Below are 15693 nucleotides of genomic sequence, written 5' to 3' on the forward strand. Positions count from 1 at the left end.
TTTCAGCTCCCAATTTGATTATTTGCTGCCTTCTACTCCTCCTAAGTTTGTCTAATTCTTTTTGTTCTAGAGGTTCAGGTGTGCTCTGAAGTCGCTAGTATGAGCACTCTCAAAATTCTTCATGAAGACACTTAGTGCTATGAACTTTCCTCTTAGCACTGCTTTCATTGTGTCCCATGAGTTTGGGTTTGTTGTGCATTCATTGTCATTGAATTCTAGGAATTCTGTAACTTCTTTATTTCTTCCTTGACCCAGTCGTAACTCAGTAGAGAGTTGTTCAGTTTCCATGAGTTGTAGGCTTTCTTTTGTTTCTATTGTTTCTGAAATCCATCTTTAATCCATGGTGGTCTGTTAGAATACAGGGGGTGATTTTAATTTTTCAGTATCTCTTGAGACTTGCTTAGTTGCTGAGTATATGGCTAATTTTGGACATTGTTTCATGTGGTTCTGAGAAGAATGTACATTCTTTTGTGTTTGGGTGAAATGTTCTGTAGATACCTATTAGGTTGATTTGAATAATAGTATATGTTTGTTCCATTATTTCTCTGTTTAGTTTCTGTCTGAATGTTCTGCTCATTGGTAAGAGTGTGGTATGAAAATCTCCCACCATTATTGTTTGCAGTTTTATGTGTGATTTAAACTGTAGACTGTTTCTTTTACAATTGTGGTGCCCTTACATTTGGAGCATAGATGTTCAGATTTGAGACATCACCTTGGTTGATATTACCTTTGATGAATTTGAAATATCCTTCTCAATCTCTTTTGATTAATTCTGGTTTGAAGTCTGCTTTGTTAGATATTAGGATGGTTACAGCAGCTTGCTTCTTAGGTCCATTTGATTGCAAAATCTTTTCCAACCCTTTAGTTTTATGTAATGTCTGTCTTTGAGGTTGAGGTGTGTTTCTTGAATGCAGCAGAATTATGGATCCTGATTTGTATCCAATCTGTCAGACTGCATCTTTTTATTGGCGAATTGAGTCCATTGATATTGAGGGATATTAATGATCAATGACTGTTAATTCCTGTTATTTTGTTGTTGGTGGTGACTGTGTGTGTGTGTGTGTGTGTGTGTGTGTGTGTGTGTGTGTGTGTTTCTATTCTTTGGGTTTCACTGGCATGAGGTTATCTATTTCTTGTGTTTTTGTGGGTGTTATAAACTGCCTAGGTTTGGAATTTTCCTTCTAGTACTGAGTGTAGCGCCTAGTTTGTGGATAGATGCTACAGCCCGTGCAGCTGGAGCACGAAATCTGGCGAGGGAAGCCGAGGTTAAACAGCACTCTAGACACCCAGTTTCAGTTTGTCAGGGAAGCAGTTCTCTTTATTTGTACCAACCTGGGCTTATATACCCCTCTAACAGCAGGGTTCAAGGAATGGTTACTCTGTATCCGGAGTCAAGTGTACACTGTTTTCCAAACAGGAAAAGCCACAGGGGAACTGATCCCCAGAACCCTCCCGAACCCAACTGCACATTTTTTCACACAAACAACTTAACTGGGACAGGACAAAAAAGGGCATTTAAAATTAAGGCAGCAAATTTACTGCTGCTGACATGTCCTCCCTTTTTATTTTTAAAAGGAACACATCGGCTAGAATAGCCTGTGGAAGATCAGATAGCCTCTGCCTTAGGTCGCATAAGGACCACAGGAGTTGCCCGTCTCTGGGTACTATCTGTCCAACATTTGTAACCACACTTGTGCAGATTCAGAGGGTGACGTGGCCAGAAGGGCTTGCTTGGTTACCTGTCGGTGTTGAGTGAACTGGCATTGCCATCGGCATAGCAGAAATAATCCAATTCCCATACCGCATGCACAGATTAATAAGAGGGAAACAGACCCTGCCCATCCAGTGATCCACCCAGCAGCTTTAGACATTAATGACCACCAGGTCTGCTCATTCACACTCTAGTTTCATTAATCCTTACAATAGCATGTGCTAACTGAATTGCATAGTTCAAAAATGTTCCATTATACAAACTTCTGACATTCCATAAGCACATAACATATGTTGCTGTATCCACAACATATCTATTTGTTCTTGTAACAGTGCTGCTTGCTGATTAAGCATCAGAATTCCAAAGTGTAATTGTCCATTCAATGTTTGCTGGATGTCCAAGGCACCAGCCACCCTCTCAGATAATGTGTTGATAACGGCAGCCTGTTGAACTGTCTGAGTTAATGCAAGCCCAGCAGCTGTAGCAGCAGATAGATATATTTTAAATTTGACTTTGTTATAAAATATGCATCTAGGATAATTCACAGTTTTGCTGGGTATAGTAGTCTGGCCTGGCATCCCTGAGCTCCTAGCATCTATAAGGCTTCAATTCAGATTCTTCTGGATTTTAGGGTCTCCATTGAGAAGTTGGATGTGATTCTAATGGGCCTGCCTTTATATGTTACATGGCCTTTTTCCCTTGTCATTTTTAATATTCATTTTTGTTATGTATGTTTAATGTTTTGATTATTATGTGATAAGGGGAATTTTTTCTGGTCAAGTCTATTTGGTGTTCTGTAATCTTGTAGTCCCTTTATAGACATGTCCTTATTTAGGTTGAGTAAATTTTCTTCTATGATTCAGTTAAATATATTCTATGAGATTTTGATCTGCATTTCTTCTCTTTCTTCTATTCCTATTATTCTTATGTTTTTTCTTTTCATTGTGTCCCAGATTTCCTGAATGTTTTGTGTTAGGAAACTTTTAGATTTAACATTTTCTTTGACTGATGAATTTATTTCCTCTATCATGTTTTCAGTGCCTGAGATTCTTTCCCATCCCTTGTATATTGATGGTGAAGCTTGCATCTGTAGTCCCTGTTTGCTTACCCAATATTTTCAATTTCTAGGTTTCCATCTGTTTGTCTTTTCTTTATTGCTTCTATTTCCATTTTCAGGTCTTGAACAGTTTTCTTCATCTGTCTGTTTTTCCTTTTCTTGGCTTCCTTTTAGGGATCTATTAGTTTCTTCTAATTTTTCTGTCTTTTTCTCAATTTTGTTAAGGGATTTGTTCACATCGTCTTTAAGGATGTCTATCATCTATATAAAGTAAGTTTTAAGGCCATTTTTTGTGCTTCAGCTGTGATGGATTGTTCAGGTCTTGTTGTAAGACAGCTGGACTCTGGTGATGCCATATAGCCTTTTCTGTTATTGATTGTGTTCTTTCACTGGTGTTTAGGTATCTGGATTTTGGATGATTATAGGTCTAGGCGTTGATTCCTGACTAGTCCATATGGTCAGCTCTACTGTGCTACCCAGGAGAGGTACAGGGCCCAGTTTTATGAATGTTGCAGCTGGTGATAGGTTGGGTCAGGTCCCCTACCTGCTGCAGTAGGTTAGGGGAAGGGCAGGAATCTTTCACTCACCACACCAGTTACAACCAACTCTTCCATACCCATGCCCTCAGTGCCTCATTGCCCATGCTGCTTCAAATAAGGTCATCTCTATTGTGGTGCCCAGATGCGGTTTAAGACCCTCTCTCTTGAGTACTTCAGCAGGTGAGGGGTAGGACCACTTCTTGATAGCATAACAGCCAGTTAGAGGGCAGGACCAAGTCTGAACAGTCCTATCATCTCAGCCTTTGATGGCATCAGGAGCCATGAACCTCATCTCAGACTGTGTCTTCATCGGGGCCATGAACACATATATGGGCCCTTTAGCTGCCCAGGCCCAGACATCACCATGACCTTGGTGGCAATAAGCCACTCACATTTGTCTGATCCTCAACTCTTTCATCATTTAGATTACCTCTGTCCTTAGTACATGAACTATTCTGTCTCTCTTCCCCCATACCACACCATTCATTTCCTCACTATAATAGTGCCCATCTGCCCAGCACTGCAAAGCATCAGACATACATATGTTTTCTCCTTGGAATCCAGGACAAAGTGCCCTGAGCTTGAGTGTGGGTCTCCTTGTCCCACTCAGTCCATCATGGTACTGGGCAGGACCACACTTCCTTCTCAGAGTCTGGGATCTTCCACTGTAGACCTGGGTGTGGGTCTGTTGGAAATTTTCTTTTTCTTGTCTTGTCTTTTACTAGTTCTGTGTGTGCATCACATGTATTTTTGTGGGTGTGTCTTTCCTCAGTTTGGAGGAATTTTCTTTTATGGCCTTGTTGAAAGTCTTGTCTTTGCCACCAACTTGGGATTCTTGACTCTCTTTGGCCTATAATTTGAAGGTCTGATATTTTCATGGTATTCGACATACACAATACTTTCAAGGAGTGCACTCTATTAGCTGAGCTACATCACTAGCCCCCAGTCTGCTATCTGCTGATAATACAGTTATATCATCTCATGTCTGTGCCATCTGTAAGAAAGATTACTTTACCAAAGGGTGTTTGGAGAAGGTGACATTTTTCTTATTTTTTTCTTCCTATTTTTTGAAGGAAAGGAAGAGTTTATTTAGGTGTATGGATTCACAGGGTCGAGAGTCCATCATGGCATGGCAGCAAGTTGCAGACATGGTGTCAGGACTGAAAGCTGAGAGTTTACATCTTGAAACACAAGCATGAAGCAGAGAGAACTGGAAATAGCAGAAGTCTTTAAACTCTCAAAGCCTGCCTCCAGTGACATATTTCCTTCCTCAAGGTCATAGCTCTTAATCATCCCCATTTTTGTGGGATATTTTGTTTGCATTCTGATATTCCTGAAACTGGCAATGAAGTTTGCTTTGATTCAGAGGGCAGAAGTAGCTACTAGCTGATCAAAAATTAGCCATAGAGGTTTTGGAGAACTAAGCACAGATAGAGACACACAGGAAGTAGTAGGCTGGGACTTAGAGAAAAATCTTGGCTTTTTTGGATCAAAAAACAAGAGAGAGAGTAGTTCAGTGGTCAGTTTTCCCACTGCTTTTCTGATCATTCAGCTTCTTACTCTGATATCTAACTCCTGAATTCTTATTAACAAGAATAATTAGACAAATGCTCTATCTGGCACCCAATGTGGGGCAGAGGATCACACGTCCATTGGCTTTGCAGCTGCTGCAGTTGTCACTGTGGCTGGCTTTTCCGGCCTTCCCCGATGCCCTCTGTGCAAATCTGGAGTTTTCCCATTGTAGCTTCTCTACAGTGGCCTCCAGCTGCTACTGTCCCCGGCCCCATATTCCACAGGTGGCTGGGCACCAAATGCCATAGGAGTTAGCTGCCCACTGCCAGCTGGCTCTGTCCTTCAGGCAGCCCCCATGCCCTCACTTCCTTCCATGCAGGCTCCTTCCACACATCTCCCTGTGTCCACTTTTCAGGTAGTCAACTCCTCCCTGTGGGTGGATGGCTTCCCCTGTGTGCCCTCTTCAGGCTGCTGCCACACCAGACTGGCTGCCTTGATACCTTCTTGGTCTTATTCTACGCTTGTCATCACCACATATTCTCAACCCCTAACTACAGACAAATGGCTGCAGCTGTCCTCAGCCAAGCCATGCACCACGGAGCCCGGCCATGCACCACAGTGACAGCCAGCCTCACATCTCATTGTCATCATCATCAGATCTGAGAGACCCTTGGGAAGTTCTGAGGGGGAATTATTTTATTTTTTTTAAAGTTTTTCCACATGTTAATCATGGGGAACAATATTATGATACAGGGAGTTAGTTCTCTGTATGTTTCCATATTGAATGGCTTAAAATGAAAAAAAATTAAATGAAGGAATAAAAACCTACCTGATATTGACATGAGGTCGATTATAATCATTATCACTTTGGTAATTCATGCTTTATCCTTAAAAAATGTGTTTGATTTTGGAGTCAAATATGAAAAATTGGCTGATAAGATACAATCTTTAGAAAGACCTATAAATGAAACTAAGAAAATACTCACACACAGAGGAAATTTGAGAAGAATCTACTGCTTTTTAAAAAAACTATACCTTTGCAAAAACAAGATAGAGAAAAATTGCCTTCACTGTGCTTACTTATAATAATTCCCAGCCTGTAAAAGATATCAGTGGAAAATTGTTCCACAATGGATGTTAAGCAGCACTATCTTGTGTCAATATTTTGTACAACAACCATTGAAAATAATTCTTAAAAAACTTCCTCAATCTGTGACTTACCCTTAAATGGGTGATATCTTACTAGCTGATTCAGACTCAAATACCTTAGTAAAAGTGTTTAAAGAGGTAAAGAAAAATTTGCCTTGGTGGTGATTATAAATTGCTCCTGAAAATTACAAAGAAGAGATTCTATTAATTAATTACCCATGACATAAAATAGATTTACAAAAATTCAGCCACAGAAAGTACAAATCAGGAGAGATCAATTATGAACTCTTAATGATTTTCAAAATTTGCTGGCAGATATTAACTGGCTATGGCCCACGATTACATTGATAACTCAAGAAGTTATTAATTTATTTCAAACCTTACAAGTAGATAAGGACTTAAATAATTCAAGAAACTCCACTACCTGCAGGTAATAACAAAGGGGTACACAAGGAAATGAATTTGGCAAATGGATGTGTTTCATTTTGCAGTGTCTCAAAAAGTAAAAATGTACACCATACCATAGATACATATTCTGGATTTCAATGGACAACATCTTTGAGTTCTGAAAAGGCTGATTCTATAATCACACATTTATTAGAAGTTATGGCCATGATGGAGATGTGGGCATCATGTTTTTTTATACTGTTTCTTGTTGTCTAGGCATAATGAAATCTTAAGGGCACCCTTTGTTGCAGAGGAAGCTTAGGTGCCTGTCCAGGCAGCCAAACGCTTTGTCATTTCTATAGTTTTAGAAGTTGTTTGCTCGGCACTTCCTGTTTACTCAGGTAATATTATATCTTCCTTGTGTCTCTAAAGGAGTTGAAGACTAGATAGTTATAGTTACAGTGTTCCTTGTTAACAAATTCAAAAGCGAAACTCACAAAAGTGTTGTAAAGTGTATAAGGTTGAGTGACATAATTAAATTGTTTCTCTAAGAAAATGTTTTGAGGTAAAAAAAATAGTTTTGTGGTGGTAATACAAGTTAGGATAGAAAGTAAATTAGGTAAAAAACTTTGGACTCACTGGTATAGGTGAGAACATGGAGTACTTTTTCTGGTTTTGCTAAATGCAAATGAACTGGACATTGTGAATGTAATTCTTACCCAATAATTATTCTTGTTGTATATAGTTATACTGTGTTAGAGTTAAAAACCTTCCATTTTTATTTAGACTATAAAGGGGAAATGTTGTGGGATAATTTGATCACATTCTGATGCTCCTGAGACTGACAATGAAGTTTGCTTTGAACCAGAGGATGGAACTAGCTACTAGCTGATCAAAATTTGACATAGAGGTTTTGTAAGAGCAAGAACAGATAGAAAGACACAGGCAGTAGTAGGACTGGAGTTAGAGAGAGTCTCAACATGTTGGGATCTAGGAATGAGAGAGAGGAAGAGAGAGGAGAGAGAGAGGAGAGGGAGAGAGGAAGGGAGGGAGGGAGACAGGGAGGGGGAGGGAGGGAGGGAGGGAGAGAGAGAGAGAGAGATCAGTAGTGACGTCTCCACTTCTCTGATCATTCAGGTTCTTACCGCAATATCTGACTTCCAAATTTTTAATAGTAAAGAATAAATAGATGAGTGCTTCACCACATACAGCAACATCAACTGGAAACTAAGTGTTCAAATGTCCAAGACTCTCAGGAATATCTCATTTAAACCACCACAGCTCTGGTATGATTCAGATCACCTTTTGTGGGTTTCATATCTTAGTCCCTGCCTAGCAACTGCAAAATTTCTTCTTTGGGGTTTATTTTAGTTATCATAGAAAATTTTTGAATATTTCCCTTTGACTAAGCAAAAGCACAGGTTTTAGCTGTAGAAGTTTCCTTTTCTTTTCTTCTTCATTTTAGCCTAATGTTTAGCTGCAGGTCTGCCTCTGTTTCCATCAGTTACTAGAGGAAACCTCTCTGATGACTATTAGGCTAGGCACCAATCTATGTGTAGATTATATTTTTGATGTATTTTTCTCCAGTCATGTTTGGTTCTATCCCAGATCTCTGGGTCAACTAGCCTGTGGGTTCTGATGATCACAGTAGTATCAGGGGTGGGCTTACTCTCCTGCCATGGGTTCTAGGCTAGACGAATCATTGGTTTTCCACTCTCTCAATTTCTAGGCCACCCTTACCTCAGCACATCCCATAGGCAGGTCAAAGGTTATGTGGCTGGTTGGACATTTTCTAATTTGAGCAAAATTGATGATAATTTCCAGATGAGACCCTGAAGCCACTATCAAGTAAGTATGGAGGCTATCAGGAATGTTTTGGAAGCAGTAAGGATACCTTGGTTAAGTGAAAATGTTTTTCTACTTCTTTTAAATAGGATATTATTAATTTTCTTTTTGTTTTGTCTGTAAGGACTGGGATCAGCTAATCCACACAGACAGATATGGCCTGGGGAGAGTAGCTCACACATGGGAAACCCAGAGCTCAGCTGTTAGCACTCCACTCCTCTCCTGGAATTAGGAAGTTTACTTTCCCATTTGATGGTACAACTTTCTAACAACCTCAAGCTCAGAAGTGCCCTCTACAGATGACACGATAATTGCCGGTCTAGAGAGAGGTAAGCTGATGACATTTCTTCCTTATAACTGCTTCTAAAGGCCTCATTCTACATTGATGTTTATCATAGGCCTGGCCAGGTGAGTGTTTGCTTTTCTATTCATTAATAGTGAGAGCTGTTAAGTGCTAGAATGAAACAGGATTTTCTGTAATGAAATGAGTAGAGAGTTCTCTGCTTAGAACTTTACTTTTGAGCCCTGCTGTGTCAGAAGCACACACTACAGATGCCTGTAGACATAAAATATTAGTGTAATGATCTGTAAAAGAACTTAGATTTAACTCACTATGACCTGCTATGCTGTAGATATTTTGCTCTGATTGATTGATAAACGAAACACTGATTGGCCAGTAGCCAGGCAGGAAGGATAGGATAGCTGGGACAAGGGGAGAAGAGAATTCTGGGAAGTAGAAGGCTGAGTCTGGAGACTCTGCTGCCACTGTGAGAAGCAACATGGTAAGATAACGGAAAGCCACGAGCCATGAGTCAAGGTATGGATTTATAGAAATGGGTTAATTTAAGATATAAGAGCTAGATAGGAAGAAGCCTGCCACAGCCATACAGTCTATAAGTAATGTAAGTCTCTGTGTGTTTACTTGGGTCCGAGTGGCTGCAGGACTGGTAGGTGAGAAAGATTTGACCTGACCATGGGCCAGGCAGGACCAGAAAACTTCAGGTACAATGACCGCTAAATATAATGTATGTGACAGTAGGTGGGGCTCTTGGAAAGAAGACATGGACTAACAGATGTGTGGATAGAGACAGGGAAGGCTAGTAGGGTGAATATTATACATTGAATGAAAATGTCATGAAATCCTTCATTTTTTGCAATGACTGTTCACTAGTACATATGTAAAAATTAGCCCCAAGTAGAATATTTTAAGCTTATATCAGAACACTTATTCTCCCGAGTGCATATTCTAAAAATTCTAAAAATGTGGTTCCATCTATCTAATGCCAACTGTGTTAGTCTTACATTCCTGTCATAAAATACCTAAAAAAAAACTTAGAGAGTAAAACAGGGAACCCACATCTATTTTTTTGCTGGACTACATTTATAATACTAAATTACATTGAAATGATATTTTGTTTTTGTCATCTTACTACTTTTCTCATGTTAACTGTCTATACATTTATTCATACAAAACTTAAGCCAGAAATATACAATAAATGTTAACTAATTTAGAGTTTATCAGTATTTTCTGTTCTGTTAAATTTGCATATACTTAGGAATTCTGAGAAAAATTTCAACTTATTTTCCTAAGAATGTATAAATAATTTTTTCAAAGTTTTACATATATTTCTTTATTCTATTGCAGCGATTTCTAATAAAGTATATCTTTTCTGGGTATTTAAAAATATTTGAAAATCTTACCTCACTTATTTATTAAATCCTTGTAGAGTTATCCTTACAAAAATGTAAAGTGGAAATTTTTCAGTTTGATTTTAAATGTTTTAATTAAAATAAATTAAGTTTTAATATTTCAAGTTTATAAATTGAACTTTGTAACATTGACATTGATATAATATTCAGTAAGCTTTTCATTAGCAATGAAAAACTAATTTCAATTCTTGAATAGTATCAAAATCCCTAATAGTTACAAAATACAATTGTCCATTAAATATGCATTCATAAAAAATACCAAGTCAATTTAATTTAGCTGCCGAGTGCCATGAGTCCATTTTCACATTGTTGGGATCTCATTTACTAATGCATACGGGAGACTCAAATGGAGAATGAAGGCAGGTGTGGTGGCACACACCTGTGATCCCAGCACTTTGGAGGCTAAGACAGGAGCATTGTGAGTTTGATGGAACCTGAACTATAGGTTTAGAAGATTCTCTCTCTCTCTCTCTCTCTCTCTCTCTCTCTCTCTCTCTCTCTCTCTCTCTCTCTCTCTCTCATACACACACACACACACACACACACACACACACACTTAGAGTGAACATTTTAATATCTTTCCCAGACTTACACCGGGTGACGTGTGATCCAGCTGTGGTGTGACTGCTTCCCCACAGGCTCTGCAGTGACATTTTGCTGCTGCTGCTTCATCTCAGGGAAACTGGCTCATAACTGTGAGAATGTAATGTTCCAGTCAGTGTCTGTGGGTTTCCAGTTTCACCTGTGCTAAACTAATTTCCAAAGAATAAGTTATGCATTAAACTTATTTGTGTATCAGGTAATAGCGAAGAACTAATACTTTATTAAAAAATAATCTCGATTTATTCTTGCTGGTATTATGTATTTTATAAAGATTTCATGGACCTAATTTGAGTGGCTAAAGTCTTCATCTTCCTGAGATTCCTGAAGACGTATTAATGTTGCTGACAGTGGACCTTGCACCAGCCAACACCATGTATCTTGTCACCTGAAAGTCACACAATCACTCTGTGTTCTCTCTGAGTGGTTCTGCTGCCTTTGGTCATTCCTCCCTAATATGGTAAAAATGATACTTTTTATCTAATATATTTCTATGTTCATTATTTTATTAAATCTCCACAAGAAGAATACAAAACTCACCATAAATTCACAAGACAAGATGGTTTCAAATCAAACATTGTGATAATGAAGGGGTAAAGTGATTTTTCTCAGAAGAATGTAGAGCTATGCATGAAGCAGCTCTAGGTTTCTATTGATGCACATCTCTTCAAACAGCTTCCTGAAGGCTGCTTGAACTTTAGGTCTGGGTCAATTTAATAGTGATGGCTTCTCCATATTATGAATGTTTATGGGTACACTTTGGGTTATAGTACTTCAAACTAAATACTGTAACTTAAATTGATATAAAATGCCTTAGCACTGCAATTTTTTTCAAATCAAACAAATAATTTTTCCAGTCCATGTGTATGTTATCAACTCAGTTAATAGCCATGGTAGCTATGGTCTTTTCTGGTTAGGTCTCAGCTAGGTGAGCTCCAGAGGAAGATGCCACATGATGGATTAGGAGATGCATCATTTTCTGTAAGTTATAAACATTGACAAATCAATAGATATGAAATATTGTTGACTATATCATTGGGCTAAGGAAAAAACATTTTAGATTACTACCTTTTACCTTATGTTATCAACTTTTTATATTACCTATAATACATGTGCTATATTGATAAATTACAGATGTATAATTAATGAAAAATTTTACAGATATGGTTTGTCCATTTTCAATATTAAAATTAGAATTGAACTCTAAATCTTTCAGTTTGAAGACCAAGGCTTGAATAAAGTGTTATGCTGGACCTTTTATTTATTTAAGATTTATTATTTAAGATTTATTTATTTTATTCTCCATATATGAGTGTTTTGTCTGCATATATGTCTGTATGCCACTTGCATGCCTGGGTCATAGAGAACAATGGATCACCTAGAACTAGAGTTATAGATGGTTATGAGCTTCCATGTCATGGCTGGGAATCTAACCCAGGTCATTTACAGAGTAAACATACTCTGAACCACTGAGCTATCTCTCCAGCTTGTATCCTGGAGCTTTTATAAACACAGAACATCACAGTGCAGCTACCGCAAATGTATATTGGTGGGAGAATCAGATGTTTGTCTCTGGCAATTGGGACGAGTCTATACCTTTACTGGTTCAAGCTTTTCAAGAGCCAAAATCATGTAAATATAAAATGTGTGATTTATGGTATCATATTCATGGGAATGTGATAGGGTGGTCTTATTCACTAACTTCTGCATTATTTCTTTACATATAGGCATGCATTAATTTCTATACATATAGGCATGCATTAATTTGTATATATGGGATATGGTAGTGAGCTTGACAATACAATTGGGCACCCTTTTTCTCACAAGAATTTGAGTCAGTGAAGCAGTTTTCTATGTCTTTATCATGAAGCTAATTTTAAAGTACTGAATTATATTAATTTGACAAAATAATGACACTGGTAACCAGGACAAATAACTAACAAAGGCACCAAAGGTGAGACTGTTGAGTGGAACTGTAAACACTGTCTGGTTCTGATGACCTCTGATAACACTGCGGTCTTGGTTTCCACTGCATGGGAAGGAATCTCTTTTAAAACAGAAATTCCAAAACTGGATCACTATATGGTCATCTTTGGCAAGTTCAAGTTTTTTCCATTGTGTTGAAAATAGTATTTGTCTTAGTCGCATGTTCTGTCTTCTTGGAGGCTCCTAGCTCCACATCTTCAGATGTGAGTATGTAGCGTGCAGTAACTACAGACACCAGAGCAAAGGGGACCATGACCAGGATGGGGTGGGGCACAGAGAATTAGAGAGGAGAAAGGCAGGGTACAAGTGATCTCATCAGGGAAACGGGCGAAGGTTGAGTCCTTAGCAGGGAGGAGGGAAGTAAATATAGAAGAAGGTGGGAGGAAGGTACAGCTGAGTAGCAGGACACAAGTGATCTAATCAGGAAAATGAGAAAATGGGGGGTTCTAAGTTAAAGGGAGGGGACATCAATATAAAAGAATGAAGTAGGTAGTTAAAATAACAATATGGATTGCTGAAAAAGTTAGAAGGCGAAAAGAGAAAATAGTCATAAAGAATCATACTATTAATGATTTACCCCACCAAAAAAACAGTAAAAACAGTGTTTTTCTTGATAGCTGGGAGTTAGTTCTTTAATCCTGAAGTGGAGTGTTCCAAAGGTGATGGGATGGGAGCTACCCTGGGAGACAGTTAGGATCATTTATAATTATAATTAATGATTACACAATTAACAGGGTGTGGAAAGTGCAATATATGTCTCCAAATGTATCTATGTCTTTAATTCTGGATTCTGGGGATATAATACTTCATAGTATAAGGAACATGAAAAAAGGAACATATGAACAAAGACTAACATTTTGCTGATTAAAATAGTAGGATTATCATGAATTTTCACTGTGATTCCATTACAATTATGAGTCAAGCATAACTTTCAGTATCTATAAAAATAGAGCATATTACTGGACCTCCCTGGACTGAGTCTACCAAGTCGATCACAGTCCTCGGGGGAGGACTTGTCCTGGAGGAGGTGGGAATGGAGGGTGGGCTGGGGGTAAGGGGAGGGCGTGGGAGGGGGGAGAATAGGGGAACCCATGGCTGATATGTAGAACTGAATGGTATTGTAAAATGAAAAATATATATCACAAAAAAAGAGCATATTAAAATTATGCAATGTGAGACTGACTTACCTCAATCTTTTGGTTTCTTTTATGAATATTTTCCAGGTCAATGTAAGTTTTAGTTGGTTGCAAAAATGTGATTAATATTCTGTGTTCATCACTATTGTTTTAGGTGTTAACTATAATAAGGCAATGTAAATCAATAGGATTAAATTTCTAAGGCATGACACCTAAGTGCAATACAGGCACACAAAGTGTGTGTTCTGACTAGGATGTGACTGTAAATGCCTTTATCATCTCTGGTATGCTATATATACAGGTAGATACATGGAGAAGTATATAGAAGTATATGTTATCCAGTCTGGAACATCAAAAGTTAAAGAGACAGGCTAATAAAATTGGTAAGTAAAACAGAATGATGATAATAGACATACTGACAAGTGAATCATAAGTTTGATGAATATTATTTTTTCCAGATATATGAAATATGCTTCCACTACAATGCTGAGATGAATACACTTTGCATATATGTCCACATTAAACAATATCCTTTATTTCCAATCTGTACTTGGAGTTCTAGCCAATATGTTTCTCCTTTTTTTCTACACTGTCATAATCCTCTGGCACAGACCTAAGCCCACAGACCTGATCTCCTGCCAACTGACCTTCGTCCACATAGTGACGGTCCTCACTGGAGGGGATATTTGGCTTACATATGTATTTGAGTCACTGAAATTTGAGAATGACTTCAAATGTAAGATAACTTTTTACATGAGCAGAGTGATGAGAGGCCTCTCCATCTGCATCACCTGCCTCCTGAGTGTGTTCCAGGCTGTCACTATCAGTCCCAGTACCTCTTTGTTGGCAAAATTTAAACATAAACGTAAAACATACACAATCTATGCTTTCTTCTACCTCTGGTCTTTCAATTTGTCAGTCAGTAGTAGGTGGATCTTCCATGTTGGTGCTTTTACCAATGTGAGTAAGAACAACCAGATGAAGGTCACTCAGTCCTGCTCACTCTTCCCCATGAACTACATCATTAGTGCACTGTCTTCAACAGTGACAATCTTCAGAGATGTCTTTCTTGTAGGAGTTATGCTGACCACAAGTGCATACATGGTGATTATCTTGTTCAGACATCAGAGGCAATGTAAGCATCTTCACAGCATCAGCCAACCGAGAGTGTCCCCTGAGAAGAGGGCCACCCAGACCATCTTGCTGCTGGTGGTTGTCTTTGTGGTCATGTACTGGGTGGACTTCATCATTCATCCACCTCAGTACTGTTATGGAAGTACAATCCAGTCATCCTGACTGTTCAGAAGTTTGTGATGAATGCCTATCCCACAATTACTCCTTTGGTACAAATCAGTTCTGATAACAGAATAACCAATATTCTGAAAAAGATACAATCAGTGCGCCACCAAATTTTTTAAAAAGCATAAATTATCTCATTTTTTAATAAAATGATTTATTTATTTTTATTTATGTTTATGAGTATTGTGTCGGCTTGTATGCATGTGTCCTGGTCCCCACAAAGGTCAGAAGAGGTCATTTCCCCCCTGGATATACAGATGGTTGTGAGGAGTCATTTTGGCGCAATTATATTTTTTTTAAAAAACACAGATTCTTCTTAAACTGTGAAATTGTTCAAGTAGCAAACCAAGATTCTTCCTACATTTAACTAAAGTTTGTGGTGTCATGAATGTACATTCTGATGACATTTCTACTGCGGAGTGATGCAGAGTTCTTTAGGTTCATTGTACACCACAAGTCGATATTTCCAGAGAGAGTCCCTTACTCTCCCCCTTTTTATTGTATATCATCATTGTTCCATTGATGCCAAAGTTACTCAAAGGGAGGGATTTTAATCTACTTTCTGCTACCGAGAATAGTTTAACTATCCTATTGTAGCTTTAATTCTCTTTCCTAAGTATTGTTTCTCTGGATCATAAAAATAGTGTGAATTTGAATTTTCCATTTTTTACCCACAGTTACTTAAATAATCTTGTATGAAAATTTCATTTGCCTGTTTATTTGCACTTCATATCATCCAAACTTACTGAAAATCATCGGTAT

The 15693-nt window shown here is 38.2% G+C and overlaps 1 pseudogene; it reads left to right on the forward strand.

The window, feature by feature from the left end:
* The first annotated feature begins 14134 nt into the window (after nt 1-14134).
* Nucleotides 14135-15050, forward strand: LOC121826383 (vomeronasal type-1 receptor 90-like; annotated as a pseudogene).
* Nucleotides 15051-15693: the final 643 nt, after the last annotated feature.

This window comes from Peromyscus maniculatus, chromosome 3 (genome assembly GCF_049852395.1).
Source record: "Peromyscus maniculatus bairdii isolate BWxNUB_F1_BW_parent chromosome 3, HU_Pman_BW_mat_3.1, whole genome shotgun sequence".
NCBI lineage: Eukaryota > Metazoa > Chordata > Mammalia > Rodentia > Cricetidae > Peromyscus > Peromyscus maniculatus.